We start from the raw sequence: 21,269 nt of genomic DNA, 5'->3' as shown, positions 1-21,269 counted from the left end.
TGTGCACATTTAAAAAAATATATGCAGTGTGAAATGCAATACCCAAGCCGCCTTTAAGTTTTCTGTAGTAGCTATGGCTTTTCAGTCAGTTTCAAGAGAAATTATGCTAGACAAGGAACTGTTTGTCACCAATATTTTTATGCCACACTGCGGGCCTCATTTACATAAAAATGGCGCGGCACCGCAAGCCATTCTGCTGCGCCAAGCGGTGTCATTTAAAAGCACAAGCATGTGTCGTATTAACAACAATACGACACATCTGTGTGCTTTCCCCTGCGCTGGTGCACAATTGGCTGCCATGCACCAGCGCAGGCACCCTTACGTCATGTTGCAAAGGTGCCTGCATAGCAGGGATGATTGTTTGTGTACGGGACGGGACACCTTCCTGCACAAAAACAATAATTTATGGCATTTTCCTCTTTCTATGCGTGCTGCAGAAAGAGTGAAAAACAAGAAGAAATAAATGTATTTATCCTCGCTGCGCCACTCCTACACCTCCCTTGAGTACGCATTCCCAGGTTTACGACACTTTGTAAATCTGGGAATGTATCAGGTTCCATGGATGTTGCATGGGGACACCCACGGAATGCCCCTTTCACGCAGAGTAATGCTTGAAAGGGGTCCACATTTACAAGGCCATGAAAAGTCACTGCGTTAAAAAAAGAGATGGCCTTGTAACTGAGGCCCTGCATGTCCAACACCCAGAGGCAAAGGGAGATTTACTGGGTGTGCCTCAGACGTTGCACAATTTCACGAGTGCCCCTTCTGACCGTATTGTTTAGTAAATAATTTATGAAAAAAATGTGCTGCAACAATTCTGACTTGGTCTCTTTTTTGAAAAATGTTCTAGGTGGAGCACCCCAATCTTCCCTGGAATAGGCTGGGCTGTCTCACTTCACACAGTTGGAATTCGGGCAAAGTATTCACACCCAGGCCCTTTCAAACTTCACCAGGCACCATTGAAAAAGAGAACTAACAAACAGTCCCACCTACAACAAAAGATAAAATCCACAACAGCATTATAAAATGTGGATGTTTACCGAAATATATAATTCCCTCACCACTTCACCCCAAAAAACTTGCAAAATTCACCAAAGAGGCCGATTCTCTGCACTACAAGTCATGTGTCACCAGTGACACCATCGTTACTGAGACACCTTTACTTTGACCTATTGCTGAGACCTACATACTTCACATTTAGAAATCTTGTCAGCTACATGGCTCAGCGAGTTAAGCGGCCCCTGTTCACATTATTGAGAACTGCAGGACACAAGTTCAAACCCTACTTGGATTTTCATCTTTCTAAGATCAATAACCTAAGTGCCATCAAAACAAGTAATAGTCAAGCCCATTACCTACAGAGCTTAGAAATGGCAAAACGAAGGTGTAACATCCTATGTAAAAACATGTTATTATTGCTGTGATCCCATGACTTTGTACACTAGAAATAGCCAAAACGTTCAAAATATACAGGGATCCAAAAAAAAAGCCACATGTTTTAAATTCAATGTAAAAAAATGAGGAAATGTTTAAAACATGGCCACAGGCTCTCGCCCCCTACCAAAAAAGACAGGTGCTATATTTTTATTAATATGTTTGTCAAATTGTTTCTTCTTTTATTGTTTTATCACAAAATATTATACTACAAATAACTTACATAATACTGATGGCTAAAGGAGTTGTTATATAGGTAGGAGCTGGGTCTCAGGAGTGGAGTCTCAGGAATCTGGATCAATAATACAATATAATAAATATGTCAGGACATGATCAGCTGGGAAGGGACCGCCAACACACAGGTCGCATCTTTAGCCAGATCCTAAATGGTACCGCCCATGACAAAATACTGGAGTTCAGCTGTAAAAAGTTACTTAACCAAGCAACATTTTGAGAAAGCCTCAAATCTAGGCCTCGGCTCAGGTAATACTATTAGCAAAACTGAGCAATCCCATTATGGACAAAGGAGGTGCCAGGGTTCAGGTCTTATTGGGCCTATCAGATGCTTTTGTATCATGGATCAAATCACTCATTCATAATCATTAAAGGAGAAACGCACCTGGTAATAGAGAGTGGGTAAAACAAATTCAGGATCACCCAAGGGGAGAAACAAAGTCCTCTATTTACTTGTAAGGAATCATTTCAAACAATTGTGCAGGTGATACTCAAATCTATGTGAAAATATTTAATAAAGAGAATGATCAGCTTAATAAAATGTGCCAATCGCATTCTGGCCACAGAAAGATATATGAGCCTGACTGAATTCAAAGTCAATCCCAGTAAAAGAGACATTCTAAATGTGGTCACTCCCAGAGGAAATTGGCACGACCATTTTAACCTAGAAGTGTTACATTCACTCACCACTCCACAACAAGACTCTGAACCAACCTCACCCACCCAAATAAATGTTGTAATAAAAAGTATGATTTGTTTCCAGATCCTTATAATATAAAGCTGTTGGCAGACTACCAGAATATTGACTCCTAAATATTTTAATACCAAAATATTGTACCAAGAATGTTGATACTAAAAACACAGTGAAGGTAAGTATATATAGATAAATATGTTTACTGTACTAAACACATTATATATATGTGCCTTGACTATATAGATATATACATTTATATATATTTTTTGAAGGTATTTAGATGTGTAGATATGAATAGTAAATCTATATCTATCTCTACATACTTACCCCTACAATAATTTAGTTGCTGATAACCTTGCTATAATATTTTTGTAGCATGAAATTTTTGTGGTTGATATTCTGACGTACATCAACCAGAAGTTATATCATCTCTCTGCGATAGAGGCATACTGAACTAAGTTATCTATGATATGGAATAATCTGACGAGGAAGGATCCAATATGCCAAAATGCAGCAGCAATACTCCTAACAGACAAACAGAAACGAAAGCATGTGATGCCGGCTCTGAAATCCTCAAACATGCTTTCCCGCCACAGGAGAATTGATTTAACAACCCTATGCTAAGCACCTATGATACTATTCATGGCTGCCTTTAGACCAGTTCTTAATTTGAACTGGTGGTTTCCGGTGCTCAGCACTTAAATGTCAACACCAGCTCTAGTAACAGCCCACCCCATGGTGGCGCTGTCTGTCAAGTTCTGAGATAAGCACAACCAACAGTGTTTAATAAGTCAATATACATTCAAAATGAATAACATTGGTCCATCACGCCATTATTATAGCTTTGGGTGGCCTGGGATACTTTGAATTGTCACACTTGTATCAGTGCGATGGTTAGTACTTGTGTGGGTTCTGTCATTGCCAGCGCTGGCAGGGGCAATGATTAGTGCCAGCAGCGGTAGCCTCCCGTGAAGGGCCCTGGCACTTACTTTTTTACAAATCAAGCAATGTCTTAGACATGAAGAAAAGAAAAACAAAGTGCAAGCCAAAGCGGCCCCTAAGATCGGCTAAGAATGCGCTTAAAACTGAAACCCATTCAAAAAGACTCTCTAAACACACAGATATTTAGGCCACTTTGGCTACATTTAAAGCTCTTCAACCAGACTTGCAGCTACACAATGAGCTCCTTGCAGAGCATAAATTAATCAATGTATGCTGTAAATGTGCCAGCCATCAAAGCTTGTAAATATGCTATTGTTACTATATTCAGGAAATCAATTAGTTGCTTAATTTTATGAGATGCCATTATTTACAGATTGCCAAATTTCACACATTTCTTGCTGCAGTGAAAATTCTACGTTAAGATATTTTATGGTAACGGAAACACTGCTTATTGTCTCATAGAATGGGTTTTATAAAAATTCTCTTCCTAGCTGCAAAGCCTGATATATTTGATTGTTATCTCCAGTATAGATATAATCACCTGTATCAAGGATCTGTTTAAATAACTTTAATTTAGATAATTAGGCACTGCAGAGGAACATGGCGTACACCGTGTCTGCAGATCGTCAAAAATGGATATGCTATCTACTACCATAGTGGAGGAGCGGCATTGGAGGATTTGCCTCTTGTCAGTCATGGCATACCTCCACCCACAATGGTACAAATGGCATATTACACAATGTGTATATGCATATTAGTACATATATAAATTATGCTAAGTTGTAGGACCTGCGCAAAGCCAGCCTCTGCCCCTAAAGCATTCTTTGTACAGCCAGAGGTTGGGCCCAGAAGGCTGTGGGATGTAGAGCGGATTTGACCCGAGGGCATCACAGAGTTCCAAAAGCAGCAAATACCTGGAATACATGTGGAGTAAATACAGACCTATTGTGACAGAAAGTGATGAGGTATACAAAATTGCATAAGCAGCACTACGTCAGATACATTTGGAGTGAATATTGATACAGGGTGACAGTATGTAACAAGGCATACAAGAACATTAGGGAAAGATGCAGATATAGTTTTGAAGTAGTTACGGTACACATAATTACATAGCGCTTTACAGGGCATCACTACAATTTTACGATATTGCCGGAGAGATAGGTAAAAAGAAAAGTACATAGTAACAATAAAAATGCCAGAGCAAGAATGAGCAGTCTTTGAGATCGGTGGTGTAGCTCTAAGGAAGCTGGGGTAAGGCCTTGTGGGGGCAAGGGGGGTTAAGGGGTCTCCAACCTTTTGTGTACTGAGAGCTACTTATGTTCAATGAAATGCATTGACAGCTACTAATATTATTAGTGCTGTATAATTTAAAAAAAAAATTGTATATGTATAATAATTCAACCATTATATGTATAATAATTCAACCAAGCAAACACGTTCTAATTGAATAAGCTGGGCTGCACACAGGTGAGCTACTCCGAGGTAGCTGGAGAGCTACAATAGCTCACGAGCTTTTTGTTGGAGACCCCTCATTGGAGGCACAGTTTTCCTCGAAGTAGTGTTGCACTGATTTATTTAGAGGTTGCAGGGAAAGTACCCGCGGGCTAGTTAGGTACTCTAAGGGGGTGGGTTTCGTTTTTTTTTTAAGAGTAAAAGCTTCAGTTTCTTCTTGAAGGGCGGTAGGGATTCATTTTCCCGCAGGTTCTGGGGCAGGGAGTTCCAGATCCTAGGAGCATTCCCAGAGAAGCATCGGGTGCGAGATTTCTCCCTCTTAAATTTAGGTCGAATCAGAACTAGACTGTTTGAGCTTCGTAGAGCTCTCTTTTGACCCGCTTTTGGTCATTTATTTGTGAGGTAGATTGTTTTTTCAGAGTAGAGCGCTTTGTGAGGTTTGCAGGCAGTTTTTAGTATGACCCTTGCCTCGATTTGTAGCCAGTTGAGTTGCTTGAGGGTGGGATTGATGTGGTCAAAGAGAGTTCCCCCCCCCCCCATCTAAGTATGGCCCTAGAGTGGAGAGTACCTTCAATGGGGTAGGTAGGATTTTGGGGGCGTGATGTGATGTGATAGGTGATTTCACTAGTGATGGACGTGATTATGTAAATGTCATGTATTTGATGGAGTCATTAGTGAGGTCATAAGCAGTAGGATGAGGGTGGGATACATTGCTCACCATAACTATTGTTTTTCAGTGTTTTGGGGGCTGGAATCCTATCCATAACTTTCATTTGAGGGGGGTTTTAGGAGAAAGATAGAGTAAATTGTCTACATATGTGTGCCTATATTGATGCTGTGAGAGCAAAGAAACATAGCGGGGAACCGTGTACTATGACCTGTGATGCAATCAAAGGTTTCTTCGATGATCAACTTTCGAGGGATGTTGACGAGGTTGATAGTAAATGACTGCATGAAGATGCAGACCATGGGCGAGAAGGTATCCGCAGTCACAGCCTTCCGGGAAGGAGGCTAAACCACAATGCATGGCAGCGTGGGGGTGCCACAGAGTCAGCTGACTCGCAAAGACGAACCACACACCTGCCGCTAATAATTACGCGGGATCCTGTTTACAGGGAGTCTGGTGGAAACCGTCCAATAGAAACAGAGGACCTGGGTAGACCAAGAATTCTTGAAACATGCACTGGCAAAGCCAATAGATTTGGCTTTAAAGTGGTAGCAAATACAAACACAGACAGGCACAAATGTTCTACAACGGCTGTTTAGCAAGCAAAAGCCAGACTCACTGTCAAAGCTGAGGACAAGAAGTAAAAAGCAATTGCTTTCTGCACAGAAGGCATGCAGGACAAAATAGTGAATGGTGTGTTATGTTATTAGGACTTCTAAAGCGCAACGAATACCCGGAGGTGTCTTGGCGCCAGCTAACAAGGCGTTGAATGACACAGAGGGACGGAAACTGGAGGCTAAAGAAAGTTAAAAAGCCAGGTCTTCAGCAGTTTCCGAAAGGCCAGTATGTTAAGGGCATTTATTATGCGCCTCGGAAGCTCATTCCAACATTTCGAGGCACACAACACGAAGCTCCCTCCGCCTAAGATGCCCGCAATGTAATGATTGGAGGCACTTTTCAAATAGAAACTAGCACTTTATGCATTTAAATAAAATGCTCCCAAGAGGACGAAATTATACACCAGACGGACAACAGCATGCACGTGATGAGAGAAAAGCACTCTTTTGGCGGGACGTAAGCTCACTCTATGTGTAGTTTTATGAATTGGTAACAATAGGTTTGCAGATAGCTGTGCTCAAGCCAGACCTGAAAGGCCGGGACTCCGAAGCATGATAGATGCGGCCCTCCGGCTGCCACTCGCTTGAACCCGTGACCTGCAGGGTGCTGGGGGGTCTGAGCTGCAGGCAGGGTTGGTGCCTCGCTGCTTATCTTATCGGCTGACAGCAGCGCAGATTGCGGTGGCAAACAGTGCACTTGCGCCGTGTGCTGGAATGTTGACATCGACTGTGCTCCTGTGTGGACCGAGGGTGGAGGGACCTGGGATATTACTCAGGGCGACGTGAGCTCCTGTGGAAGAAATGGCAGATAAGAGTGATGCGGTGAGATTTGAAAAGCACATGTATACACCATGTCTGACGGGTGATTGGCGTTGCGCCAGCCCTAAGGGCTTGCGAACGAAACAAACAGGAGCAGCTTACAAAACTATAAACCGGCGTCCAGCTACCAAAATAAATAGGGCGCAGTACCAAAAGGTTAAATATGGACGAGCGTTTGTGTCTACACCCGTCAGTGCGCACAGAGGCGCGCGGGCTTTACACACATGCCCAGGGACCGAGCCTGCAGCCTGGGGGTGACTCCACGCAAGAGTGTGTGGGCTCTCCACACCTGCGTCAAGGTGCGCACAGAGGTGTGTGGGTTCTTCTCACACATGCCCAGGGGCCGAGCCTGCAGCCTGGCGGTGACTCCACGCAGGAGTGTGTGGGCTCTCCACACGTGCGTCAAAGGTTCCTCGGAGGAAGGTGCGCACAGAGGTGAGTGGGTTCTTCTCACACATGCCCAGGGGCCGAGCCTGCAGCCTGGGGGTGACTCCACGCAGGAGTGTGTGGGCTCTCCACATCTGCGGAAAATGCTGAATCTGCGTCCAATGTTAGGTCAGAAACGTGTGGACTCTTCACACATGTGCACCATAATCCGAGCCTGTTTCCCGCAGGCGGTTGCACAGAACCGTGTGCGCTCACCACACACAAGTGTGTCGAAGGGCTTACTCTACTCCCGAGGAGGCTTCACACACCTACTACAGGCGTAGCCGGCCTCTTGCACATTGATGCATGGGGGCTCGCCACAGGTAAATCATGAAAGGGGCTGCACAGAAAGGCACGTCGGCTCGCAACACAAATACGTCAAAGGCTGAATCTGCCCCCCCTGAGAAGGCCGAGCACAGATGTGTGGTGTGGGCTCTGTCTTCACACATGTGGACCAGGCCGAGCCTGGATCCTGGAAGTGACTGCACACAAGTGTGCGAGCTATTAAACATGTGCATCCCAGAGAAGGGTAAGTAAGTAACCTGAAGCCTGAAGAGCTCCTCCTGATCCTCACACATTGTGCACTAACACGTGCCTGCCCGAAGAGCTCCGCCTGATCCTCACACATTGTGCACTAACACGTGCCTGCCTGAAGAGCTCCTCCTGATCCTCACACATTGTGCACTAACACGTGCCTGCCCGAAGAGCTCCTCCTGATCCTCACACATTGTGCACTAACACGTGCCTGCCCGAAGAGCTCCGCCTGATCCTCACACATTGTGCACTAACACGTGCCTGCCGGAAGAGCTCCGCCTGATCCTCACACATTGTGCACTAACACGTGCCTGCCGGAAGAGCTCCGCCTGATCCTCACACATTGTGCACTAACACGTGCCTGCCCGAAGAGCTCCTCCTGATCCTCACACATTGTGCACTAACACGTGCTGCCTGAAGAGCTCCTCCTGATCCTCACACATTGTGCACTAACACGTGCCTGCCGGAAGAGCTCCGCCTGATCCTCACACATTGTGCACTAACACGTGCCTGCCGGAAGAGCTCCGCCTGATCCTCACACATTGTGCACTAACACGTGCCTGCCTGAAGAGCTCCTCCTGATCCTCACACATTGTGCACTAACACGTGCCTGCCTGAAGAGCTCCTCCTGATCCTCACACATTGTGCACTAACACGTGCCTGCCCGAAGAGCTCCTCCTGATCCTCACACATTGTGCACTAACACGTGCTGCCTGAAGAGCTCCTCCTGATCCTCACACATTGTGCACTAACACGTGCCTGCCGGAAGAGCTCCGCCTGATCCTCACACATTGTGCACTAACACGTGCTGCCTGAAGAGCTCCTCCTGATCCTCACACATTGTGCACTAACACGTGCCTGCCGGAAGAGCTCCGCCTGATCCTCACACATTGTGCACTAACACGTGCCTGCCGGAAGAGCTCCGCCTGATCCTCACACATTGTGCACTAACACGTGCCTGCCTGAAGAGCTCCTCCTGATCCTCACACATTGTGCACTAACACGTGCCTGCCTGAAGAGCTCCTCCTGATCCTCACACATTGTGCACTAACACGTGCCTGCCCGAAGAGCTCCTCCTGATCCTCACACATTGTGCACTAACACGTGCTGCCTGAAGAGCTCCTCCTGATCCTCACACATTGTGCACTAACACGTGCCTGCCGGAAGAGCTCCGCCTGATCCTCACACATTGTGCACTAACACGTGCCTGCCGGAAGAGCTCCGCCTGATCCTCACACATTGTGCACTAACACGTGCCTGCCTGAAGAGCTCCTCCTGATCCTCACACATTGTGCACTAACACGTGCCTGCCCGAAGAGCTCCTCCTGATCCTCACACATTGTGCACTAACACGTGCCTGCCCGAAGAGCTCCTCCTGATCCTCACACATTGTGCACTAACACATGCTGCCTGAAGAGCTCCTCCTGATCCTCACACATTGTGCACTAACACGTGCCTGCCGGAAGAGCTCCGCCTGATCCTCACACATTGTGCACTAACACGTGCCTGCCTGAAGAGCTCCTCCTGATCCTCACACATTGTGCACTAACACGTGCCTGCCCGAAGAGCTCCTCCTGATCCTCACACATTGTGCACTAACACGTGCCTGCCCGAAGAGCTCCTCCTGATCCTCACACATTGTGCACTAACACGTGCCTGCCTGAAGAGCTCCTCCTGATCCTCACACATTGTGCACTAACACGTGCCTGCCTGAAGAGCTCCTCCTGATCCTCACACATTGTGCACTAACACGTGCCTGCCCGAAGAGCTCCTCCTGATCCTCACACATTGTGCACTAACACGTGCCTGCCTGAAGACCTCCGCCTGATCCTCACACATTGTGCACTAACACGTGCCTGCCCGAAGAGGTCCTCCTGATCCTCACACATTGTGCACTAACACATGCTGCCTGAAGAGCTCCTCCTGATCCTCACACATTGTGCACTAACACGTGCCTGCCCGAAGAGCTCCTCCTGATCCTCACACATTGTGCACTAACACGTGCCTGCCTGAAGAGCTCCTCCTGATCCTCACACATTGTGCACTAACACGTGCCTGCCCGAAGAGCTCCTCCTGATCCTCACACATTGTGCACTAACACATGCTGCCTGAAGAGCTCCTCCTGATCCTCACACATTGTGCACTAACACATGCTGCCTGAAGGGCTCCTCCTGATCCTCACACATTGTGCACTAACAAGTGCCTGCCCGAAGAGCTCCTCCTGATCCTCACACATTGTGCACTAACACGTGCCTGCCTGAAGAGCTCCTCCTGATCCTCACACATTGTGCACTAACACGTGCCTGCCCGAAGAGCTCCTCCTGATCCCCACACATTGTGCACTAACACATGCTGCCTGAAGAGCTCCTCCTGATCCTCACACATTGTGCACTAACACATGCTGCCTGAAGAGCACCGCCTGATCCTCACACAATGTGCACTAACACGTGCCTGCCTGAAGAGCTCCTCCTGATCCCCACACATTGTGCACTAACACATGCTGCCTGAAGAGCTCCTCCTGATCCTCACACATTGTGCACTAACACATGCTGCCTGAAGAGCACCGCCTGATCCTCACACAATGTGCACTAACACGTGCCTGCCGGAAGAGCTCCGCCTGATCCTCACACATTGTGCACTAACACGTGCCTGCCGGAAGAGCTCCGCCTGATCCTCACACATTGTGCACTAACACGTGCCTGCCCGAAGAGCTCCTCCTGATCCTCACACATTGTGCACTAACACGTGCCTGCCCGAAGAGCTCCTCCTGATCCTCACACATTGTGCACTAACACGTGCCTGCCCGAAGAGGTCCTCCTGATCCTCACACATTGTGCACTAACACGTGCCTGCCTGAAGAGCTCCTCCTGATCCTCACACATTGTGCACTAACACGTGCTGCCTGAAGAGCTCCTCCTGATCCTCACACATTGTGCACTAACACGTGCCTGCCGGAAGAGCTCCTCCTGATCCTCACACATTGTGCACTAACATGTGCCTGCCGGAAGAGCTCCGCCTGATCCTCACACATTGTGCACTAAGGACCTGATTTATATCTTGGTGGTATGGATGCTCTGTTGCAACAGCAGCATCTCTGCTCCCAAGATAATGCTCCACCCACCAAATTTAGATGCACGTGGGCCTTCGGTTTAATCATAGTGCAGACTATTCCATCGCTGCTGTGATTAAACCCCTCCGGCGGCCCTGCAGAGCAAGGGCTGTCAGAGGCAGACCTCTAATTCCACCCACCTAATAGAGGGGCATATCAACAACAACCGGCGATAATTATCTCTAAGCGCACTTAGCGCTAGGATAATTATCGCCGGCTAGCGTGAATTTTCATCGCTGAGATAGCGTGCTATTAGCAATGCTTATCTCAAAAGCGATAAAAATCCTCACGCTAACAGGCTAACGTGGGATTATCGCTGGAAACCCAGCGATAATCTCACGTTAGCTTGTTGATAGGGACAGGCAAACTTAGCCATGATATCCTCCTCCCATAGGATATCATGGCTAAGTCAGGAAAATACCAGACGTAAAAAAGCAGCGTTAACTGCGGTTAGCGCTGCTTTTTTTGTCTCTAACAGGGTTAGCGATATTCTTGATAATAGGAGAAATGTCGCTTAGTGACATTTCTCCTATTATTTTACTCTGGAACGCCCCCTTCGCATCTCATTAGAGATGCAAGGGGAAGCGTAGAGAAAAAGGGCGCTAACATGCGAATTTGCATGTTAGCACCCTGTTGTTGATAGGGCGCTAGTTTTATCTCTGCTTTTTTGGCATTTAAAGCCAAAAAAGCAGAGATAAAGCCCTTGTTGATATGCCCCATAGATGGGTGGAATTAGAGGTCAGTTTTCCCTGCCCGTCACGGCCAGGTAAGGTCAGTAAAAACTATTAAACGCTCCTCTCGCCATGGTAGAAGACTCCCACGGGGATTAGAGCATTTTCTCTTTTATTTTCAAAAAGAAAATCCTGCTTCCGTATTTTCTTTTTAAAGAAAAAAAAAGTTTGGTGTAGTGTTCCGCCATGATGACGAAAGCTCTTCACCAAACTGTAAACAACATTGACAGGAAACGCAGTGACAGGGTTTCCTCCCAGTGCTTTAAAAATGACGGCCAGCTTGGCAATCATTTCTAAATTTGGCAGGCAACAGAGTCATTTACTCGATCTCCCTGGTGGAGAAACGGGCCGCCCGCCTAAATATAAATCAGCCCAAGTATCTGTATGAAATTGTAACTCATGATCCTCATGCGTTGTTTTCTATGGGCCGCCCATAGAACACCTGGGCCCGTATTACAGATAGGGCGCATTATCCATGTTTGGGCCTCAGAGCACCATAAAGCAGGTGCGCCGGGTGTGAACATGGAAAGTGCGTCCTATCAGGAAGAATGCACTCGGGGCAGCCACGAACTTGAGACCCCAGGACAAGGCATTGAAGAGAAACACCAAGCCAGAGCTGCCGTTTAAAAGCTGCTCCGTGTTTCTCAGTGTAGGCGGTAACCCACCTGCACTATTAAAAGGGATTAGAGATCCCCTTGCAGGCGGCTGCAGTGAGTGACAGCGCCTGCCTGCAAGGGGATGTCTGCCGGATCCATGGGACCCCCTTTTATCTCTTTAGAGGACTGCATTTAGAAGGCTCACTAAAAGGCGGCACCTTTTTGTGGCGCATTTTCAGTGCACCTTTCAAAGGCATTTTTGCTTCTGCACCCATGTCGGTAATATGCTGCTTGTCAGAGACAAAGTGATCCCCTCATTTGCATGGGGCTTCACCCCCATGCAAATGAGGGAATGCCTCTGAGGATAGCGCTGGCCCCACATGTGCGCCAGCACTATCTGTGTTTCAAAAGGGGCCGCACACTTATTGTTTTCGCATATTGTACACCAATAAGTGCTTGAGTAACAGTGTAACTCATGTTTTTCATGTATTGTGTGCTAATAGGTACCTGTGTGACAGTGTAACTCATGAGCCTCACACATTGTGCACTCAGTGCCTTTATCACAGTCTATGTCTGAACCCTCAACGGGCCTGTCTGACAGTGTAACTCTTGGTGTTATCTCTCTGTGCACTAATACATGATGTTTGGTAATGTGACTCCATATTCCTCACAGTGTACACACTAATGTATTCCTGCTTGACTGTGCAACTCCTGAAAACCCCACCCTGCTCGTTTTGATCCCCACAGTGTGCACTAACAGGGGCCTGCTTAACTGTGAAAGTCCCTTTTCTATCTATGCACCCAAGCTCTGGAATAATATGCTGTATCCATCAGGAATGGCCGAACGATGCTCCACTTTAGATAAGGGTTGAAGACTCACCTCTTTAAACAACACTACATCCCGCGGCGACTCATCCACTAAGGCGGAGAAGCGTCGCCCACTGCTTTTGAGCAGTGAAACATAAAATGATAATAACAAAGGTTAGTATCCTTTTATTTTTCCTCGCTTACTTCCTGCAGCTGAGCCCAGGGCGGACCATCCGTCCTGTCTAAGGCCGGCCAAACCTTAATGCGCACTTAGATTTCTCCACGCAAGCTGTGCTTTACAGCCGGTCATTTGTGTTTATTATTTTGCCCCATGCTGCCCCGTGTGCTGCTCCACCACTTAAATGCCACAGCAGCCGCCACTGAGAGTGTCAATTTTATGCTTGTCCAGTACCCTGCACAGTGCCCGCTGCCTTTTGGTGAGGTTCTGGCTATAGAAATATCACATACATACATACATAAGTAGGTACTGACAGCAGCAGTGGCCCAGGAGACCTATCCCAATGTCCACACCTTAGCCCGCAGTGAGTGACCCCCACCCCCCATGAATCCTACTTGGTCTCAGGCTGTAAGGCTGTCCTGGTCGTTTGATTTTGCTGTGTCGTTCCCATTACATGGCTGTACCATCACATTTCTCAGAAGAACACCCTTCTGTTCTTCCCACTAAGCCTCTCCCTTAAGGCTTAAGGGCATTACTGACCAGCAGATGCCTGTGTCCCCAGACACAAATCATACAGGGAAGAGGATGTGGCGTAACAGCCAGAGCTGACTCCTGGCCAGTCCTAGCCCGAGATTTTCACGTAGTGCCCCCGCACCCCCAAAGCTGCTGCCTCACCCCCACAACTACCTTTAGATTTAAATCTGTGACTTGCTGTTTGCAGATAGCTAGATAGTGCAGCACGTGCGTTGGCCCACTCAGCTTCCTATCCCACGATTTTCCGTGCACATCTCCGGGTATGCCGTTTCCTTCCTGCAAGGTTTCCCGGGCTTGGTGAATTTGTTTGCTCTACTGAAGCCAGAATCAGAGGCTAGCCCAAGGGCAGGCAAAGTGCCCTGAATGAGTGGCGTGCCAGCCAGCACCCAGCAGAGTGCCCTCCGGCTCCTGGTCGAGGCGCCAACAATCTCCCCCGGACCAAAGGACGACTGGACAAACGGGCCCGACCCCCGAGCCCCGACTCCACCCCCCCCCCACCCCACAGCAATCCCCTGCCGCAGGTAGAAATGTTTCACAGGTCACGGGGACTCTGCTTGGGAAAGGTCAGCTCTTAATTTGAATAATATATTCATCTCGGAAGGCCTCATGGTTTTCTTTCGAGTGGAAGGATTTCAAAAAGGCCTTTGGGCAGAAACAGAGCAGGGACTGAGGGGGTGGGCGGGGGGGGGGGCGATACAGAGAAGGGAATTTAGAGAGAGAGGGAGAGAGGGCAACGCTGAAGACCTAGCACATTAGGGATAAAAGTGGTGGGGGAGTGCGAATAGTGACTAGCGCACAAGCAATAACACTGATGAAAAAGGGAGGGGGGGGGGGACTGGAGACAACCTCAAGTGCTCAGAGGGAGCAGTGGAAGGACGGACTAGGCGGGCCCACAAAGACACGGCTACTCGGATGCTGGGGAATCCTTGATTCTGCTAAGATGAATTCTCTCTCACGGCGCTGACCATTGGCTGAAAACATTGGGCCTTAGTCAGCGTTTGGTGGACGCGGGACCTGCCCGATGTGCCATGAGCTGCATTGCAGTGAGGTGGCATTAATGCTGTCTTCATACAGCAGACACCGCCACACTTTGGCTAAACAATGACCAGCCTTACACCTCTACGAGCATTTTTTTTGATGCCCATGTACCCCCGAGTAACAAGGTTACTGCCACCTCGAGGTACACTCCTCTGAAACACTCGCTGCTTTCTAGCTGAGGGGACTGGGCCCTTTTGCCAGAGTCATAACTGGCAGGAAAGTTGATCATGGTAATGCTCTTTTGGCGGTGCCTTCTAAAAGCAATATTAACAAGCATTGGCAAAGCCAATAAATCAGTCTGGGTTTAATGTGGTAACAGATGTAGAGTTAGCACATTAGAGCGACCCACTCGACAGAGAGCCAACAGGAGTGGATTGAGAGAGCAATAGTCGTAAAGCAGTCCATCATGCTGTTCAATGCAAACAGCGGGGTGAAGGCGGAAGGATACAGCCAATAAACCAGTAGCATCAAGTGAGAGATTAATATTCTTCTGGGTTGAGTGAAGACATGATTGACAAAGTCAGCAGCCAATGGCTGAAGCAGGCTGGTAAAAGAAACCCAATGGTTCAAAGGGGTGGACCCGAAGCCCACTATTGTTTACTAACTGCCCGGTCAAAACCTAGTCCCATAAAAGTAGCAGCTTTCAAGAGCTCTGCTACTAGGGCAGTGTAGGCTTCCCAAACCAGCACCCATTTCTCCCCCAATCACATTGTGTCCTACTGTCCGACCACTGCAGTATGACCTGCTGACAAGAATCAATTGGCACCCCATAAACTGACAGAAAGGTTCACCAATGATGCTTGCTGCATGACTCCCATGACACTTCCAGGCACTCAGAGCAAGTGGCGCTGTAAGAAGGGCCTTTAAGACCTGCCACCTCCAGTAATGTCTCCTGTTTTCATCAATAGCGCTTAGTCACATTGCAGGATGTTGGCACTTTATAAATATATTAATTGATTGATTGATTGATTGATTAATTGATTAATTGAACAATAACACATATTACGACTGACAAAGATTTTTCCCATGAGTGGGTGAAATAAATCTCACCCATGTAAAGTAATACATTTGTGAATAGGATCCTGAGTGAGAGAGCAAAGCTGGAGACCATGTCAGACACACACAGCAATGAGCAGACTGCATGGGCCTGGGAGAGACACAGAAGAAGGACTGCACCGACAGGCAGGTAGGGCAAAGCTGGAGACCATGTCAGACACACACAGCAATGAGCAGACTGCATGAACCTGGGAGAGACACAGAAGAAGGACTGCACCCAGACAGGCAGGTAGGGCAAAGCTGGAGACCATGTTAGGCACACACAGCAATGAGCAGACTGCATGGGCCTGGGAGAGACACAGAAGAAGGACTGCACCGACAGGCAGGTAGGGCAAAGCTGGAGACCATGTCAAGAACACACAGCAATGAGCAGACTGCATGGGCCTGGGAGAGACACAGAAGAAGGACTGCACCGACAGGCAGGTAGGGCAAAGCTGGAGACCATGTCAAGAACACACAGCAATGAGCAGACTGCATGGACCTGGGAGAGACACAGAAGACGGACTGCACCGACAGGCAGGTAGGGAAAAGCTGGAGACCATGTCAGACACACACAGCAATGAGCAGACTGCATGGACCTGGGAGAGACACAGAAGAAGGACTGCACCGACAGGCAGGTAGGGCAAAGCTGGAGACCATGTCAGACACACACAGCAATGAGCAGACTGCATGGACCTGGGAGAGACACAGAAGAAGGACTGCACGGACAGGCAGGTAGGGCAAAGCTGGAGACCATGTCAGACACACACAGCAATGAGCAGACTGCATGGACCTGGGAGAGACACAGAAGAAGGACTGCACGGACAGGCAGGTAGTGCAAAGCTGGAGACCATGTCAGACACACACAGCAATGAGCAGACTGCATGGACCTGGGAGAGACACAGAAGAAGGACTGCACCGACAGGCAGGTAGGGCAAAGCTGGAGACCATGTCAAGAACACACAGCAATGAGCAGACTGCATGGGCCTGGGAGAGACACAGAAGAAGGACTGCACCGACAGGCAGGTAGGGCAAAGCTGGAGACCATGTCAAGAACACACAGCAATGAGCAGACTGCATGGACCTGGGAGAGACACAGAAGACGGACTGCACCGACAGGCAGGTAGGGAAAAGCTGGAGACCATGTCAGACACACACAGCAATGAGCAGACTGCATGGACCTGGGAGAGACACAGAAGAAGGACTGCACCGACAGGCAGGTAGGGCAAAGCTGGAGACCATGTCAGACACACACAGCAATGAGCAGACTGCATGGACCTGGGAGAGACACAGAAGAAGGACTGCACGGACAGGCAGGTAGGGCAAAGCTGGAGACCATGTCAGACACACACAGCAATGAGCAGACTGCATGGACCTGGGAGAGACACAGAAGAAGGACTGCACGGACAGGCAGGTAGGGCAAAGCTGGAGACCATGTCAGACACACACAGCAATGAGCAGACTGCATGGACCTGGGAGAGACACAGAAGAAGGACTGCACCGACAGGCAGGTAGGGCAAAGCTGGAGACCATGTCAAGAACACACAGCAATGAGCAGACTGAATGGGCCTGGGAGAGACACAGAAGAAGGACTGCACCGACAGGCAGGTAGAGCAAAGCTGGAGACCATGTCAGGCACGCACAGCAACAGGTGTTACTATTACCCAATTGAATGGCATTCGATATAAGGATGAACGGCTGAGGTTGCCTTGCCATTATCTTAAGGACACAGCAGCGGCTGGCAGTGAGGGCCTAACTGGCTGCGCCATATGAAGCACTCGCGTCTACAAAGGAATATTCTAGATGAACGCCCACATCAGGGCAGCATTGCACTCTCTTTTCTTTAAGATGGAGTGAGCGGGGAAACGTTTGATCCCCTTCAGGCATATTTAGGAATAATAATATTGTTATTAAGTATTGTTGGTATTATAATTATTAAATAATAATAAGTATTTTTGGCATTATAAACAATTGTAATAATAATATAGAGTTGTGATTAATAATAATATTAACGATAAGAATGCTAATACTATTAGTAGTGTGTATTGTTGATATTATAAATAATGGTACTAATATATTATTATTAATAATAACATAATAATAATAATAATAATAATAATAATAATAATAATAATAATAATAATAATAATAATAATGATAATAAGAATAAGAATAATAAGAATAGTTGTTGTTCTTGCTGTCCTCGTTATGATTGTTAATAATGTTAGCTGTAATAATAATAATACAGCATTAGAGCCCGCTGCTGAGGGCTGTAATGGTTGTTAAAGGCCCTGAATCTGAATTATAGGCCCGAGGCGAGGGCTGCGGGTCCTTCACACCCAGTGTGGTCCGAGGAAGAGGGGCACACGGATATTCAAGGCCATTAGAAGTGAATGATATCAACCCACTGAGGGCGGAAGTTCTACACTTAAAAGGCAGGACAGAAGGACACGCGCTGGAATGTTGGAGCCGAAGGTCTGCACGAGCCACTGGTGTCTGTGATGGAGCTCTCGTGATTCCAGCCTTAGAATGGTCATGAATGATAGTATAGGGCACAGTCACAGCAGTCATTTCCTTTCTGGTAACAGAGGTTAATTGCAGTGTAGTGCACCCCGTGTATAACCTGCGGGACAGGGCCGGGTCACAGCCAGTCAGATAGCTCAGTGCGCTGATGCACCTGTGGGAGGCGGGCCTGTGTAAACAGCAGGTCACAAGTGTCAATCATAACGCATTTGGGCAGAAAGTTGGTGCACGTGCTGCAGAGATATGTGTATAATCGGCATGTCATTGGCATAGTCCATTAGTACCGACTCAGCCTTTCATCTGTCAGAAATCGATAAAAGGCGTACCACTGACTTGGGCAACAGGATTCCCAGACACACTTGCAGAGTTTACAACAAAACAGCCACGTTATAAAACATATTTTCGCATTACATATTAACTAAGCATCAGTCTCCGCTCATTGTTCCAAGAGTGTGGGCGCCTGGACCAGCCCTGCGAGACTGCAGCTGTAGGACTTCTACAGACCCTTCATTCTGGGCGCGACTTTATTTGTGGGCATCGCCATGTTGGAAGGTATGAGGACTGCGCCACTAGGAGAGAAAGCACCATGCCCAGGATCACACATTATGGACCACTGAGATATTACACCTCGGGTCTCTTGGTTGGGAGACAGCTGTTTCCCCGCGCGGCGGTTGCCTCCCTCACCCCCTCGTTTATCTTGCACTTGTAAACAACAAACAACCAGGACAGGGATATATTAGATATGTTTGTTTCTCGGCTCCAGTTTCTTAACATTGAATCCCATGATCAATCATAAAATGAATTTGTCCAAGATCAAACAAGAAATGAAAACGTTAGTCTCTACCCAATCCTTAGGTGCTCGGTAGCCTGAAGCTAATACTGAAGGCAGTTCTGAGACCAGGCGGGGGGTGCCTCGACGGCCCCACATCAGTAATACAGGTGGGAGGGAGGTAAGGGTGCCAGGCTACCGAGCTCCAACCCCTGTGAGATGAGAAAGGGTCCGCGGGTCTGAGCCTCCTGCCCCTCCCCCCCCTGTAATGTAGGTGGGAGGGCTCCGCTCACGGCTCAGGTCAGGTGTGGTGCAGCCGGGAGCGATGGAGAGGCCACAGGGGGCATACATGACATACAGACACTTACCAACTGATGTGCTAGTGGTAAAGAAGGGGGTGTTGTATGCGCTCATGTGGGAGGGAAGGAGGTATACACTCTCTAGCTCCCACAGAAATCGTGCACGTGGGTAAGAGGCAGGGGTATACATTCCCTACCCTCACAGAAGTTGTGCACGTGGGCAAGAGGGGGGGGGGGCGTTCCATACACCCCCCCCCACACACACACACACAGAAGTTGTGCTGATGTGGAAGAGGGAGAGGTATACATTCCACAGCCCCCACAGAAGTTGTGCAGATGGGGGAGAGGGAGGGGTATGCATTCCATTGCCCCCACGGAAGTTGTGTAGATAGGAAGAGGGAGGGTGTACATTCCATTTCCCCCACAGAAGTTGTGGGGGGGGGTAGGATATACATTCCATAGGCCCCAAGACGTTGTGTAGACGGGGAAGAGGGAGGGGCATACATTACATAGCTCCCCCGGAAGTTGTGTAGATGGGGAAGGGAGAGGGGTATACATTCCATAACCCCACAGAAGTAGTGCGGGGGGGGGGGCAGGATATAGATTCCATAGGCCCCAAGAAGTTGCGCAGGTGGAGAAGAGGGAGGGGTTGCACTTCTATAGCCCCCACAGAAGTTGTGCAAATAGGGATATACATTCTATAGCCCACAAGGAACTTAGTTTTCCGGGTGATGATTGAGGGGGTATACATTCCATAGCCCACACAAAAGTTGTGCAGGTGGGGTGTACTTTCCAGATCCCACCCAGAAGTTGTGCAGGTGGGGTATAGATTCCGTGGCCCCCACAGAAGTAGTGTAAGTGGAAAAGGAGAGGGAGCACACACTGCATTGGTCCCTGCAGGTGTAGTGCTGGCTGGAGAGGGGGCGCAAACTCTGGAGCACTCCCACCCTCCCCACTGCTCTTGCAGGACACACCGCACAACCTCCGAGAGGGCTTCGGCGGGGGCCTGGCTGTGCCTCCCCGGTCCCGCCACCGCCTGGTAGCAGGTGCACGGCGCGCAGTTAAACTCACGCAGGGCGGCGCTCACCTGTCTGGCGGGTCCGCCTGGCGCCTCTGGAGCCGTGAAATCCGCCTCCGGTTAATCCGTGATCTCAGGCCGCGGAAAGAAACATAATCCACCGACCGCCGTCCACTCTGCCACCACAGACCCCTGCGCCACCAACCAGGGTCCACCAGCCACCTCCTCTGGCCTCCGGGCCACCAGCGTCCGCGCCGCTCCGTTCAAGTCAACTCTATATGGAGTTCACGGGGGCAGACCCATGCCCAGCTCCACGCCCGCTCTATGCCCTTCCTGTGCCCGCCTCGCGCCCGCTTCAGCCGGTGTTGCTCACGCAAGTCCGGATCGGTGTATGAGCGGCAGCCTCACCTCCCTGAGTATTTCTTAAAGTGGGCAGGGAGAGCAACACACCCATGCATTCCACAGGTGTCGTTGGCAACAGCGCTAAAACACAAAGGAAACTCTCCGGGCAGGTTTTTGGGAACAGGTTGCATTGGACCTGCCTGCAAAGGATGTGTCATTACTGTGGAAGGCGGTGACAAGGACAGGCGAGCACAGCGCCTAGAACCGGCATAGACCACTAAAGGCACTAGAAGAATGCTTTCTCTATCCCTGCCCAACAGCAAGCTCCAAAACGCAACTGAAACGTCATCACACAGGAAAATACACTAGAACTGGAGACGCGCTTACCAGGTGTAACACAGAAAGTACAGGTGCCCCTGTCCTTTAGGAAAACCTCTTGGCACTCAGTGGAGAGCTCCCGAAGGTGAGCTA

The 21,269-nt window shown here is 48.6% G+C and overlaps 1 protein-coding gene across 2 annotated transcripts in view; it reads right to left on the bottom strand.

Moving 5' to 3' along the window:
- The window catches only part of EPS8L1 (EPS8 signaling adaptor L1), a 217,658-nt gene extending 196,727 nt beyond the window's left edge, over positions 1-20,931 (bottom strand). Inside the window, exon 1 of one of the 2 annotated variants that reach the window (XM_085616411.1) lies at positions 20,526-20,931. The gene's annotated coding sequence lies outside the window, so the exon portion shown is untranslated. The remainder of the gene's footprint in view (positions 1-20,525) is intronic. The other variant, XM_085616410.1, reaches the window with a different exon arrangement.
- Positions 20,932-21,269: the final 338 nt, after the last annotated feature.

This window comes from Triturus cristatus, chromosome 7, assembly GCF_964204655.1.
Source record: "Triturus cristatus chromosome 7, aTriCri1.1, whole genome shotgun sequence".
NCBI lineage: Eukaryota > Metazoa > Chordata > Amphibia > Caudata > Salamandridae > Triturus > Triturus cristatus.
Note: the sequence above shows the minus strand (reverse complement) of the source record. Positions and strands in the feature narration are given on the sequence as shown.